Source organism: Aythya ferina (assembly GCF_964211825.1).
Source record: "Aythya ferina genome assembly, chromosome: 6".
Lineage (NCBI taxonomy): Eukaryota > Metazoa > Chordata > Aves > Anseriformes > Anatidae > Aythya > Aythya ferina.
In genome coordinates, this window is record NC_140303.1 from 5,018,977 (window position 1) to 5,032,380 (window position 13,404).

The 13,404-nt window shown below is 40.6% G+C and overlaps 1 long non-coding RNA gene across 5 annotated transcripts in view; it reads right to left on the reverse strand.

Moving 5' to 3' along the window:
- Positions 1-13,404, reverse strand: part of LOC311438478 — a 98,407-nt gene that overhangs the window by 19,982 nt on the left and 65,021 nt on the right. For 3 of the 5 annotated variants that reach the window (XR_014694127.1, XR_014694128.1, XR_014694130.1), the window contains exon 2: positions 6,738-6,900. This is a non-coding gene — a long non-coding RNA (uncharacterized lncRNA). Of the gene's footprint in view, positions 1-5,224; positions 5,448-6,737; positions 6,901-8,112; positions 8,191-13,404 lie in introns of all 5 variants that reach the window. The other 2 variants (XR_014694129.1, XR_014694131.1) reach the window with 2 other exon arrangements.

Below are 13,404 nucleotides of genomic sequence, written 5' to 3' on the forward strand. Positions count from 1 at the left end.
TAGTTCGTCAACTAGTTCGGTTTTCTTTTATGAAAGAAAATTTGGACATATGAGTGATTCTGCTCCAGCACCACATTTGCAAGTTTTATGCTTCCTAAAGTAGGATGCCATGACTTACAAGCTAGTCTTTATTTATTTTTTCTTTCTTCTGCAGTGACAGCTGTTGCATAATTATCCGTGTTCCTTTCTGATTTGTCCCCCAAGTCAAAATTAAGTTGTCAAGGAGCAGTGGATTTGGCTTACCAGTTCAGGTCCAGGCAGGAAAGCAGCTCCAGCAAGCCTGACCTACTACTAAATGTTTGTGGCCAAGAGCCAAAAGGTATGATTCTCTGAAAGTTAATCACGAGGTCTTGTTTTTGCTCCCAACAAATTGCTCAGCAGCTCTTCCCCCCCAGGATCACTTAAATAGCAGGCTCAGTTCATGCAGAGATGAAATTTCATTTCCCTGTGCAAGAGCTGCTCCTTTGGAAGAAGAGATTTACCCTGTTCCTGTCCAAGAGAAGCATTAAAGGTTTGTATCATCAACAACCAGGGATTACAGGTTTTCAGAAGACATGTGTGGTGAGTTGCTAATCCTACAGGGCAGATTAGGGCTTAGGTAGTCACAGAAAACAGCAAAGTCCATCTTTTTCCCCTGTTCAGTGGCAGGCTTAACTACTTTTCCCCTGGAGTTTCAAAGAAAAATCAAAGGCAATCCAATATCCCAGCTGATCAAGGTATGGTTTCACTTGGTAACTTGTTCCCACCGAAAGAAGGGTGCTCTCCTCTTTTCTTTCTTTTCTGCAGATCCTGTGCCTTGCTGTACTGACCCCGGCTTCTACAGAGACAAATCGGCTCACTTCAATTCACTGCACTATGGCAGTCCTGCAAAGGGAGGAATACAGAGCTAGGAGCAGGAGAAAGAGGGAAACAGAGTCTGAAATTCAGCACAAAATACATGTGCATGTGGCTCTAAAACCAACTGATGCGTATTTCTAAGTGGTCATTGTAAAGTTGCTCATAAAACATAAAAACTCCATGTAAGGATTTTCCTTAGAAGCTCCAAAGCCAAGGAATTATTTCCTCTTATTCCATGTGAAACACCTATTATTTTTTCATCTGGAAGTTTTAATAAAATTAAACGGATTGAGGCAGCCATACAAACCCCAGCAAGTAGCTTTGGTGTGTGTATAGCAGACCCAAACGGGCTTGCAGACCACTGCAGATTCACAGAGAGCAGATGACCGAATTATCTCAGGCTACCCCAACTTAAAAATAAAAGATTTTTCTGCCCCTCTGCCAGTCCCAACTCATTCAATCTTCTTGGACCCCATCTTGCTTTGCAAGTTCCAGTAACATGTGGCAGCGCATTAACAGGGTTTGGGAAGAGATCCGCTCAGCAGGTCTTTTTCAGGTCTGCTTTTCTTTCCCTTAGATGGTGAAAGGTAGATTGATTTGTGCTGGTACTTTGGCCGGTCCCTGGCTTCCCATTTGCTTCTTCACAGATTTTATGAAGGACACGAACTGCGTGGCTGCCAGACTTTTATGACTTCATCTGTAACATTTACCGTGTGCCTTCCCCAGTTTGAGCTTGTTTACTGCAGTGTCAGTCTCCGCCAGAAAAGGTGAAGGTTATTTTATGGCTATGCAGACGATTGCCTTGCTCTCAGTACTGCCTGTAATGTCCCCTGATTTGCCACACAGCTTCCCGAAATACACTTTCCAGGGACTCCTGATGACTTCCCATGCTGTTCGCACTTTGCCATCTGCTGCCCTGATACCACTGTCACAAGGCATGGGTCTTTTGGAGAGATGGAGCGAGAAAGTCCTTTTTTTTTTGCATTCAGTATCCCCTTTGTCTGCCTCTGAAGCCATCATTTTTCACGTTCTGGAGTCTTTCAGGGTGTGCGATACAGAAAATAGCTCCTGTGTCTACAATGGATGCTGCCCAAGATGTAATATTGTGTCCAGCACACAGAAAAAAAAAAAAAAAAAAAAGGCATGACAAGAATCCAGGCAAGAACATGAGATAAGAAACATCCCCCTGTATGCTCTATCATAACATCAGGAACTTTACAGTTAAGACTGGGGTCTTTATTTCTTTATATTATAAAGAAGGAGGCAGCAGCACTTGCAGCAGAAGAGAGCCTTTGGATGCAAGGAGCCACCAGGACCAATGAGGTGGAAAACCAGTTACTAACCTAAGCAATTTGGATGGATTTCAATGACTGCAAAACAATAATTTGCAGAGCAGCACGGAGACCACGGCTCCTCAAAATTTCCTTGGTATTTTAATTAAACTGAAAGTGATAGATCCCTCTCCTAAAACCCCGCCCAAGTTGCTTTGTCAGATAAAAAAAGTCCTTCAGCATTGCAGAGAAATGATGTGCGGGTCCCAGAGAAATTCCCCGAAAGGCTTAAAATTCATTTGGAAATAGATATGTCCTCCAGATCCTAGGGTAGCACATTAAGCAAAAACATACTTAAATTTGTTAATTGTTTCATACAGTATTGAGTTGCGTGGGAGAATACTGGAGCTTTCCAGACGTTATTTAAGCCTGCATCCCCACTGCTCTTTGAAAGTGATTATCAACTTATTTCTCCCAAAACTATTATCATTGTCACAGCTTCCTTGTCACATGCTGCTCAAATCTGACATGAATGGAAAGATTTTGTTTGCAAAGTGGAACATTTTAACCTCAAAATAGTGTGCATATGTGTTATACGTGAGCATATGTACTTAGAGGCACATCAAAAAAATCTGGCATAATATGCTACATTATTTCCTATGCATTCTGTACAATTCAGTAGAAGAAGTTTGTCCAAATCTCATGTTTTAGGGGTTATTAAATAGGGAGTCGAAAAACACTGAGCATTTATGACCAAACATTGTCAGAAATAGTTCAAGTAAAGTAACTGCCAAAGTATATGAACAAAGTATTTTTGGATGTGCAGTCCTGCCTGCTTTCAAGTGCATTGTGTTTCTTCCCTCACCTGCTGCCGAGCCGCACCTTTATCATGCCACACATGCATCTCAACTGTTTGATTTCATGACTGTTATAAAAATATATAGCAAATTAGTGGACTTGACTGCTATCTGTGAGCAAATTACAGCTGCTTGACAAAATACCATCTTTATGATTAAATTTTGTCAAATTGCTTTGAAAAAAAAATAATAAAATAATGAAGTCAGGAAGTCACAACAAGAGACACCACCTTTGCTTGTGGGCATATAATCAGGTGAGCGGTCTTGGGGTTTCTTCAGTAACCTTTGGGTGAGGATCATCCTTTATATGACACTTGCAAATTCCATAAACAATTTTATAGCTAGATTGGTTTTTCCTAAAATGCAGCTATCTTCAGTGCTTTTCTGTACCGCCTGCAATAAGCCCCAGTACACCTCTGAAAGAGACCCCAGTATGTTCTTTTCTATGTACACCATGCCTGAGCAGTAACATCTTTTGTTATAATCTATTACCTCTGGAAGGAGTTTCATCTCTCTCCATTCATATGACAATGACAAAGAGGGAATGACAATTCCCAATTCCTCCTGATGAGTGTCATCTTACAGGAATCTATCCCAGAGACCTAACAAACCAGAAATGTATGATTTTTGAAAGTTTTTTGGGCTAAATTGGAGAATTTATTAAGCCCATAGCTAAACCAAGTGAAGAAAACTTATACACAGAATTATACACAGAAATTTGATTTTGAATTTATGCCTGCCAGGTTGCTTTTTGCTTCTTTTTCTATGTATTTTGAAGTATGTTGAACTGATCTTAAATCACAAAATAAAAGAACATTGCTACTCCATTGCATCCAACAAACTCAGTGCTACTGTACAGCTATCAGTGAATATTTAACTTTTTTTTTTTTAATAGAAAACTAATGTCTCAAGATCAAATGGGGAAGAAACCTACACCAAGTTTTCAAGAAACAGAGCAAATATTTTCTCTGTCATGACTGAACATGAAAACTGTCTCAATATTGTTTTCAAGAACTCAAGAGTAATGGACACAGACTCTGAACTACTTCCTCTTTTCTGAAGAGCAGCCTGTTATGGGAGAGCCTTGATGGAGAACTTTTAAAAGTTTTAATGAACATAGCTTTACCCATGGAGCAAAGAGAAGGAAGGAAAGCAATTTAAAAGAATGAATGCAAAGCATAAAACCAGCGAAGGATCATCTATCAAATTAACCCTCACTCACGCCAACACTGGTCCATCCACCTCCTATTCTCATATTAAGAGGAAACCTGGTGAGGACAGAGTTTTGCTGTCAGTCATTCCTGACAGCACTACAAAAGTGCACAGGCAGCCCCAGGAGCTGCCCAAGCCAGCAGAGGATGCTTAACCATCCTCTTCAATAAAATAAGGACAGAAGTGTGACCACTTGTGATGGAAAAACACAGAAGCATGAACGCCTGCAGGCTCAGGTGTTTAACACATGAAAATGTTGACTTTGGTGGTATGCAGTAAGTCTCCATATCGTTGGCTAGAACTGCCTGGTGTCTGCAGCAAGAATCACTTGACACTGGCTGTCCCTACAAAACCAGTATAATTTGTGAAAGCTATAAAATGTGTATTTTTTTTTATTGTTCTCTTCTCTCACTCTCTGGAATGAGATTTTAGTATTTGTTATGAAATCATTATTACCAGGGAAAAGATATATAACACCTTCTCCTCTCAAAATAATTGATAGCATAATAACTGTCATCGTTGTGAATGGCAGAAATAGGAGTGACAGACAAATGGGATTTGCACCTGGAAATTCTTTCTTGAGCATGTTCCAGCTACTCCTCTCACAACAGGGGTGGAAAGCACAGTGGAAGAAGCACAGCTGTGTGTGTGTGAGCTGCATAAAGCTCAGTGCTGAGGATCTTTGGTACCTCGAAGCACACGGGTTCCTGTGTTAAGAGTTCTGACATTGGATACTTACCTTTTGTTGAGAGCATCAGATAGCTGAAGAGGAAAGGGTTGTTTTGTACTGGAAAACATGAATTCTGGTATTTATTCCTGTATCATTCAGGAAATAAACCATTTAATGTGCATCTCATGTCCTGGCCTAGGAAATGGATATCGACATTTGGCTATGGCTGTAGTTTTTATGTGCCCACAAGTACATTTCAGTTCATTTATGGAATATGTAGTTAAGTGATCACTGAATAACAGCTTAAATACACAAAAATCAAGCTTTTCTAATGCAGCAATTGCAAATACATAATGTCGCCTGAAAAAAATCATCACCTGGAAATGCAGAGCTGATTCCACAGATAACAACCAGGGCTTCCCCTCTGCTTTCAGCTTCTGAAGGACTTCTCTCTTCAGCGTCATAGAAAAGCTCTCATGATTTCAATGTGTGTTTACTTCCCTTCTCACTTTAGTATTTAGTCAGCCATTTTCAGAGAAGTCACGGACAACTGAATCAAGTGTTTGGGTATTTTAACTTTCCTCCAAAGCCTGGAGAGGACTAAATAAAATTAAAAATGGAATACAAGAAAGGTCCATGTGAGCATTCCAGTATACATCACCTGAGATTATCACCTAAGGAAATGAAATTTTTAAATCATGCTGCTTGCACAGGCTGGAAATATTTCAGAACAAAACCGCTTACTCAAATTATACTACCTTTCTCTGAAGTTTTAGCTTAGAAATAAGAGTTCTTGCAGTTGATAATAAATCCTTAAACTCATGCATAAACATTTAGCTAATTCCTGGAGTCGTATGTGAAGACAGGATAGTTTGCAGCTGTGAATTGTGAATGCTTTAAAAAAAATTTCAGTATTTCCTCAGATCAAACCCTAAATTGACTTGTTATGCTCTACTGTGGTGCATATACAGCTGTTAAATTCATTACTACATTTGGTGCAGTTTCATTATAGCAGCAACAATTTAACACCCCATAGTGGCAACTCTAAACAGAAAATTAAATTCAGCATTTGCTTAGTTCAAGCTATGAAAACTATCTGTATATGCATGAACATAAAATCTCTTTGAATAATAAGTTTACATTGACATGATTTTTTTTTTTTTTTTTCCCATGGGTATTAAAACAGATCAACTAGAGCAAGGCAAAAGAGGGAGGGAGAAAAGTCATGTACTGAGCAGTTATTGAACCTGATAGGTAAAGTACTGTCCAAGGGCAATTGTATGAACAACAGGAGTGATTAAGGAAATGGAGAACCGCAGTGAAAAGACTCAAACAGCTCCTGATTGATTACTTCAGAGATGAGATTGATTGCTTTAGAAAGGAGATTTGAGAGAGCTGTGTTGAAAACATACAAAATAATGAGCAGCACATGGGGAATAGGTTGTAGGTTTCCATCCTCCTCTACTCCCCAAGCAGGGATGAGGGGAAGGAGCAATGCTATGCTTCAGGGCTGGGGGGCACAGTGCCCCCCTGCTATACCTGTGGGGCCTGAGCCTCCACAGCCCCCAGCTGCAGCACAGGGCATGGGGTGGGCAACCCCAGAGAGCCTGAAGGATGGCCTCCACCTGCTGTGTGCTTTCTTGCACCTTGCTCAAAAATTTGTATGAGCTGGAAGCATCCTTCTGGAGACAAATACTTAAAACGGTGGCAACAAGTTTCATTTTGTGTGATTATTCCCATCTACTGCCATAGATAAAAGCAGCAAGAATATATGGCTCTCCTACTTGAGACAAAAGAAATAGAGTAGCATCTAGATATGGCACAGATGCAGACACCAAAGCCAGGCAATCCCAAAGCCCTCCCCAGACTTGCTGTGAAGAGGTCACTCACCTCTCTCGGATGGTGCGGCTGCTTTCATTCCACTGCATCCTTAATTATATTCATGTTGTAGGGCAACAGCAGGGACTTCAGGCTTCATCTCCATGCAACCACAGCCAGCAGAGGTTGCATTAATACCACTGGTGCCAAGGTCTTTTAAATATAGGAGATCCCACTGCAAGTCAAGAAAGGATTTTATTTTAGGGAAGAAAAAATAAAATCCTTTGGATGGCTTCTAACCCATACAATGAGATAGGGTTCAAATTCTGCAGCTGGAGTTTTTATCCAGTTTAACAAAAGTTACCAATAGCACGTCACAGAGGGAACAAAATATTTAATTTGGTATGCTTTCTAATGCAAAAGCATAAACAAAGCGACCTTTTTAGCAATTGATCACGCAGTAAAAGCAGCAAGTGTGCTCATGGTAATACTTCCCTGGCATCATGCTATGATGTTTACAACAATCTTCATCAAGCTCTTCCAAATCACTCTCAAAATGAGGCTAACAGATACCCTGGCAGGTTAATAGGACAGCTCTGCTTTCAGATGCTCATGCCAAAATAGGTCATTCATGGATATTAACAGCTAAGAACAGCGCTATTAGATTAAATTGCATATTTACCAGAAACATATTAAACATCTTGCCCTTAGTAACGTGTTTTTTTTCCCTCCTCTCTCTCTCTTAAAAGGACAATTATTTTATAAAACATTTATGGGAACTCAGAAACTAAAGTCAAAGAGGTCGTTAGGCTGCTTGTGAGCATGCCTTTTCCTGGATCTTGTTCTGAGCATTTGATTAAGGACAGTGACTGAAATTACAGGAATAAGACATTTCCCTACGCTGGTGAGACTCACAGATCTTTCAGGACAGGAGGGAGAATTGCATTATTTTATCTAACCTCCTGTTAAATGCAACTAAAAGAATACTGGTCTAACCCTGAAGCTTCTGAACAAAACCGATCACCTCCTGGTGTTCAGGGTGGAAGTCGCGGGACAAAGCACTGCTGTGCAAAAGCAGGGGGGCTTCTGCAAAGAGCAGGAGATGCAGCAGCGCCGCGGTCCTCAGCTCAGCAGGATGGAGCACTCTGCTTCCCTCACAGACACAGGGAGACAGCAAGGAGGCTGCCTCCCTTAATGCTGCTGGCATGGAGTCGAGACAGAGCATCACAGGGTACCAGGACATACTCATTCACAGACGAAAACAAGACAGCAACGTTGCTTCCTTCCTCTGCAAGCCCAAAACAGGCAGCAGCCATGTCCACCTTAACATGTCATCTCAAGTCCTGACTGAACCGAGCCCCTTTTCCGCACCATTTTAGTTGAATGGCGTTTTGTGATTAAACAAAGGAGGAAAACAGTGGTGCTAAAAATAAAAGTGAGCACTTACTGGCCTAAAGACCTGCTTCCAAGCTTGTGGCAAACATTCAGCTGGGCTCCTATGCGGCAAAGCTGAGGCATGCGAGCTCTATAAAACAATTGAGCAGTGACATTTTTATGCTTCTCCTAAACATTCCCCCCTCTCAATATTGTTACTGCAGAATAGCAGCTGAGGTAAGGAGTTAAGGGCAATCTTACATGTACAGAGCCTCACCCTATGCTGAATTCTGCATGAATGCCACGAACACGTGCAGAACTTCGCTGATTTCTACAGGCATGTGGGATAGTAAGAAATAAAATAGCTACTAAAGATCTGAATAGCTGGTGGTGGCATCTCGCTCTTTTCAATGCACAGAAGTGCACACACACAATGCCTGTTCTTTATGGCGAACAGGCTTGCAGGTGGGGTAACGTGGAGGTGGAAGACAGAAGAAGGGAGAGCCTCCCCAGTGCTGCCGAGCTTTTCACATGCCACTACAGGATTAGTAAGGCTGGGAAAAAAAAAAAAGAGCCATAGGTGAGGAAATATCTAGATATCGACTCCACTAACAACCTGCCTATTCTCGCACTTTAGGTCTCTTCAAGACAATACTCAAGAAGAAATTAACTCCGGATGACTCAACCACCCGCCTAAGTGCTGCTCTACATAATAGCCATTCTGCCTGACGTGGGCAGCAGTTCAAAAAAATAACAGAGAAATGATTGTGTATCTGCAAATACAAAGACTTGCTGCTGTTACTTCAGAAGTGCTTACTTCCCCTTGCCCATCACAGTGTAAAGCATCACAAAAGCCATTTTGCCCTCAAGAAACAAACTTTAAAAATCAGAATTTGTCACAGGCAATTTATTTGAAACAGCTGAAAGAAAAGCTATGTGGGAAAGATGGTAAATGATCTTGTTAAGAGCCTCTGGAAAAGTACTGGAAGACGCTTGTGTCTGCACGAAAGAAAATTCTCATCAGGTGCAAGTTTACTTCCCAAAAAGTCAAGCTGAAAGCTTATCGGATTGGCAAAGGATTACCTTACTTACAGCCATGTAAGTAATTTAGTGACACAGTGTTGAAATAAGATAAGACTGGGAGTAATTAGATACTTATTTAACAGACAAAACAGCAGAATACTGTGCGAACACAGACTTTCCACCATCTGCTGCAGGCCCTTTAAAGGTCGTCTGGATCACCTGAAGTGCACTTGTGCCTGGTAAGCTTAATTAAGAGCTCAGTGTAGAGTTTCACAAAGAAACAAATTACTAATCCTCCAGTCAAAAACAGGCAAATACATATGTGTTTAGCTTAATGCTTTGCAAAGCTGCTCCTGACCGGAGGATTTTGCCTTGTTATGTTTGTGCAAAAGAGGGCTCACTGGAATACGCCAGGGCATTACCTCTGTCTCCAGGTAGTGGGGAAAAAATTAAGTCAGCACTCTGAGATCTCTGTTAGTATTTCTGGAAATCTCTTCTCTTTAAGAGAAAAAGGCGTGCTTATTTCTAATAGTGTTTCCTGCAAAATCTGGACTGGCTGCCACTATGCCAACAAAAGCATGTTCCAGGTCTGTGTTTTAGCAGAGTTTGTTAATTCATTTGCCTCTGACCTCCGGCAGCCCTTCCTTTCTACAGCAAGAGCATTGAGCAGGTTATCGAACCAAACCAGTAACCTTTTAGGAAAGTAGCTTCCCCCTGCCTGCAGAAGCACTGGCAGCTTTGGGAAGCAAAGTCAAATTCTTGCGTTCAAACCAGAAGCAAACTGTCTCAGTTTGGCCAAGCCTGAAGAGAAAGAGCCCGCACCACCTACCCAGCTGTAGAGCAACTACTCTTGGACAAGGTGGCATGGGGCCAGCCTCGCTCCTACTGCAGTGGTGCTGATGAGGCGCCTTGGCTGCAGGCTACATATTACGTGAAACCCCAGTGCAGCAACCTGCTGGACCTCAGCCCTTTGGAAACAAGGAAACACATCTCTTCTCAAGGGCGACTTTGTCCCTTGATGCGCAACCGAGAAGGGGGAAGCACAAGTCTGTGCTCTGTGGAGCCATCAGCACATCTCCTGTTGGTGGCAAAGGCCAGAGACAACCGAGACAATTGGAAAACACCGCTGTTCTCTCAAGTGTATTTCCACCAACACAAAGAGGGTATCATCATCTAACATTAGCAGCTTCTGATATTTCCTTCTCTTTTTTCCACTTAATCTTTCCACAGGCATTACCAAGTAGACGTAATTGTAGCTTCTGTTGGTGCCAGCGAAGCTTCTCTGAATTCCCTCTCTGCACTACACCTATCTGATGAAGGAACTGTTTGTTTGCCAACTTTTTCAGAGAGTGTGGAGCTCAGGTCCTCCTATACTGTGTGAAATATGAATGTGTGTCACGTTGTGTTATTATCACTTCAATCACTAACAGAAGTGGGAAAAAAAATCATATCCAGTTCAAACAAAGTGATTTATTCTTCAAAATAGCTCCTTCTCAGTAAATTTCAGTGTTGGTTCAAAATAGTATTTGTCTAAATTCCAGAGGCGGAATTAACACCATAAACTGCATGCAGCTGGACAGAGTAACATGCTCAGAAATGAAGAATCCATCCGCATCTCCCTCAAATGGGCATTTACACTAAAATGTACTGGAATCATTGGAATCTTCTTTCCTGAGTCATAGACAAGTTTTTCCAATTTCTCTCCTTATGGAGTCTCAGAAATGACCAAGCACTCTTCTTAAAACTTAAAACTATAAATTCAAAAATAAATATAAAAACCGTAAAACTATATATTTAAGATTTTGCTTGAATTTATGACATTTTAAAGTACTCAAATTACAGTGTACCAATATTAAAATATAAGACGTTAAAAAATTTCAAAATAAGCAAAAGGTATCAATGATGTTTCTAGTAGAGAGAAATGGCCTTAATCAATACAAAACTAACACCTAACATTATTCTTTCAAATCCTTCTTGCCTTTAAAGCAAACATGAAGTTACATTTGGGATTGAGCCTGAGGCAGCTTGAGATCTGTCACAGTGACAGGAAGAATAGCTGGTAAATTAAGAAAACAATTCTCCTGTTGAAGTAGGTAAATGTTTTGTATCTGAAAGCAGTAACCAGCTCTAAATAAAAGCGCATAAAAAAAGCTTTTTGTAACCATGCAAAGCAGACATGCAAAAACTGACTGCAACAGCTGTAGTGTGTCACAGCATCTATAACTAACAAGGCTAAGCTACCTGGTACAGATCTGTGTATGCCCTGAAATACTGCAACAAAGTTGGGGTTTTATTCTTCTTTTCTACTTCTACCTTTGGTTTTGTAACTTGATAAACGTTACCTCCCCACACAGTAATCAGCACTTTCAGAAAGTGGGGAGAAAGGAATCAGATTCATCCTCTTTCATTGCATATATAAAAGTTTATCTTTAAAAAATATCTTCCTAACTTGGTCCAGTTTGTCTTTTGTCATCCCCAACAGCTTTTACTACACGAGGTTTTACAGCATATCACATGCTTTGTGTACGCTAACTCTTAGAGAGAGATCATTGTGTTTTATTCTTTGCTGTAGGGTAACGTTCAAGTATCCTCTCCAGGTATTAATAGCCAGAATAGTTGTTAATGAAATTATATCTTGTGTTCATTGTGTTAGATAAATGAGAACTTACCTATGATGTTACTGGGTTTTAAGAGAGTCTTGTGAGTGCTTTTACACACAGGCTTGTTCTAGACTATAATACTGCTTATGGTTTAGATACTTATTTTATTAATGGAAATATTCAGGTTAATAAAATAAGCCCCCAAAGATTTCTACTTCCTATAGTTCAGGACAAGCTACACATCAAAGAAATGCACGCTTTCAATTTGCTCTTAGCCTGCTTTCAGAGCTAGACATTTCTCCATGCAACCTGTCGTTATGCTATGTTGTTCCAAAAGATGCAGAAAAGCATTGATTGACTCATTTGTTTTTTACACTATGAAGTATGCAAGCTGCAAACATAGAACAAATGATGAACCATAAATGCAAATCCCGTGCTCAAAAGGACAATCAAACCAAGGGATCTTTAGAGACCGAACTCATCTCTTGCACTAGATGTTACACATGAAACCCACAAGAAGAAAGTTATGCCAAAATTCTCTTGAAAGAGTTACTAATAACATTTATGTATGAGCAGATATACCTTTGAGTTCAGCCAGCAACCACAGGGTTATCCACAGTATTAAGCTATGGGCAGGAAAATACTGATGCTCATGTGCTCACGATGCGTGAGCACATAAGAGCCTGTCTTTACCAGGCCTTCTGGTGAGAAGAAACCTTCACACAGTGCCCATGAACAACAACAAAGCAAAGCGTGCATACCAGACAGCCTGAATGGGCTGATTTCTGAAAAGCTCTGGCACTGAAAATTTGCATTTTTTAAAGTGATTTAGCTTTTTAAGATACGTAAGAAGACATACACAGTTGTAGGTTATGACAGTTTGTGGGCCAGATAGGACTTCCTTCCTCTTTTCTGCATAGCTATTTAATAGGTTCAATATTCAAGTTACTGAACCAAAAAGAATGAAACACACACACACCACAACAAGACACACCACAAACCACCTGAAGACTCTGATAGCTATGACACAGAAGATATTGTCTATAGCACACTCCTGACAAGCTACAAATGAGCATTTGCAGCATGTTTTGGAATATACCCCACCTCCTTCAGAGACGCTTGTCAAGTTCTTCCCTACTGTTGATGGTATGTAAAGGCACAAAGCACTTCACATGCCAAAATAAAGTAGTTTATTTTGGTTTTACTACATAAGTGAAACTATCCAAGAAAGATTTATAAAAATAGTTAGGAAAATCTTCAGCCTACCAAATTATGTCCTTGCTACATTTAGAAAGCTAGAATCCAGCTCTTCCAAAAGCTTTTAAGAAGGCTCTCTTGTATGCCTTGAGAAGGAGCTGCAAAGAGACTCTTTTCATAAAGAAAGGGCTTTCATCACCCAAGCAATGACACAGAGGTATTCAAAGCAAATTACTGTTTGCATTAAAAGGAAACAAATTTTACTTGGGAAAAACAACCAAAAATAACTAATTAAAGCTAGCATTGAGAGTGTCCTCAGAGCTCTCACCACAAAGTCAAAGCAATATATCTGTAAAGATGGGATGAAATTACAGCCCCTCTGCAGGCAGGAACAGACTGGCTGTTCATGAGCCGAAGCTGCTAACAAGACAGCAGCAGCACCACAAAAGTGCCGAGACAATGAAAGGAAGACAGCGGCTAATTCCAAGTCTAGCCAAGCTTGAAAGAGATGTTTTCCCCCTCCCTCTAAGAAGTTATGGAAAGAG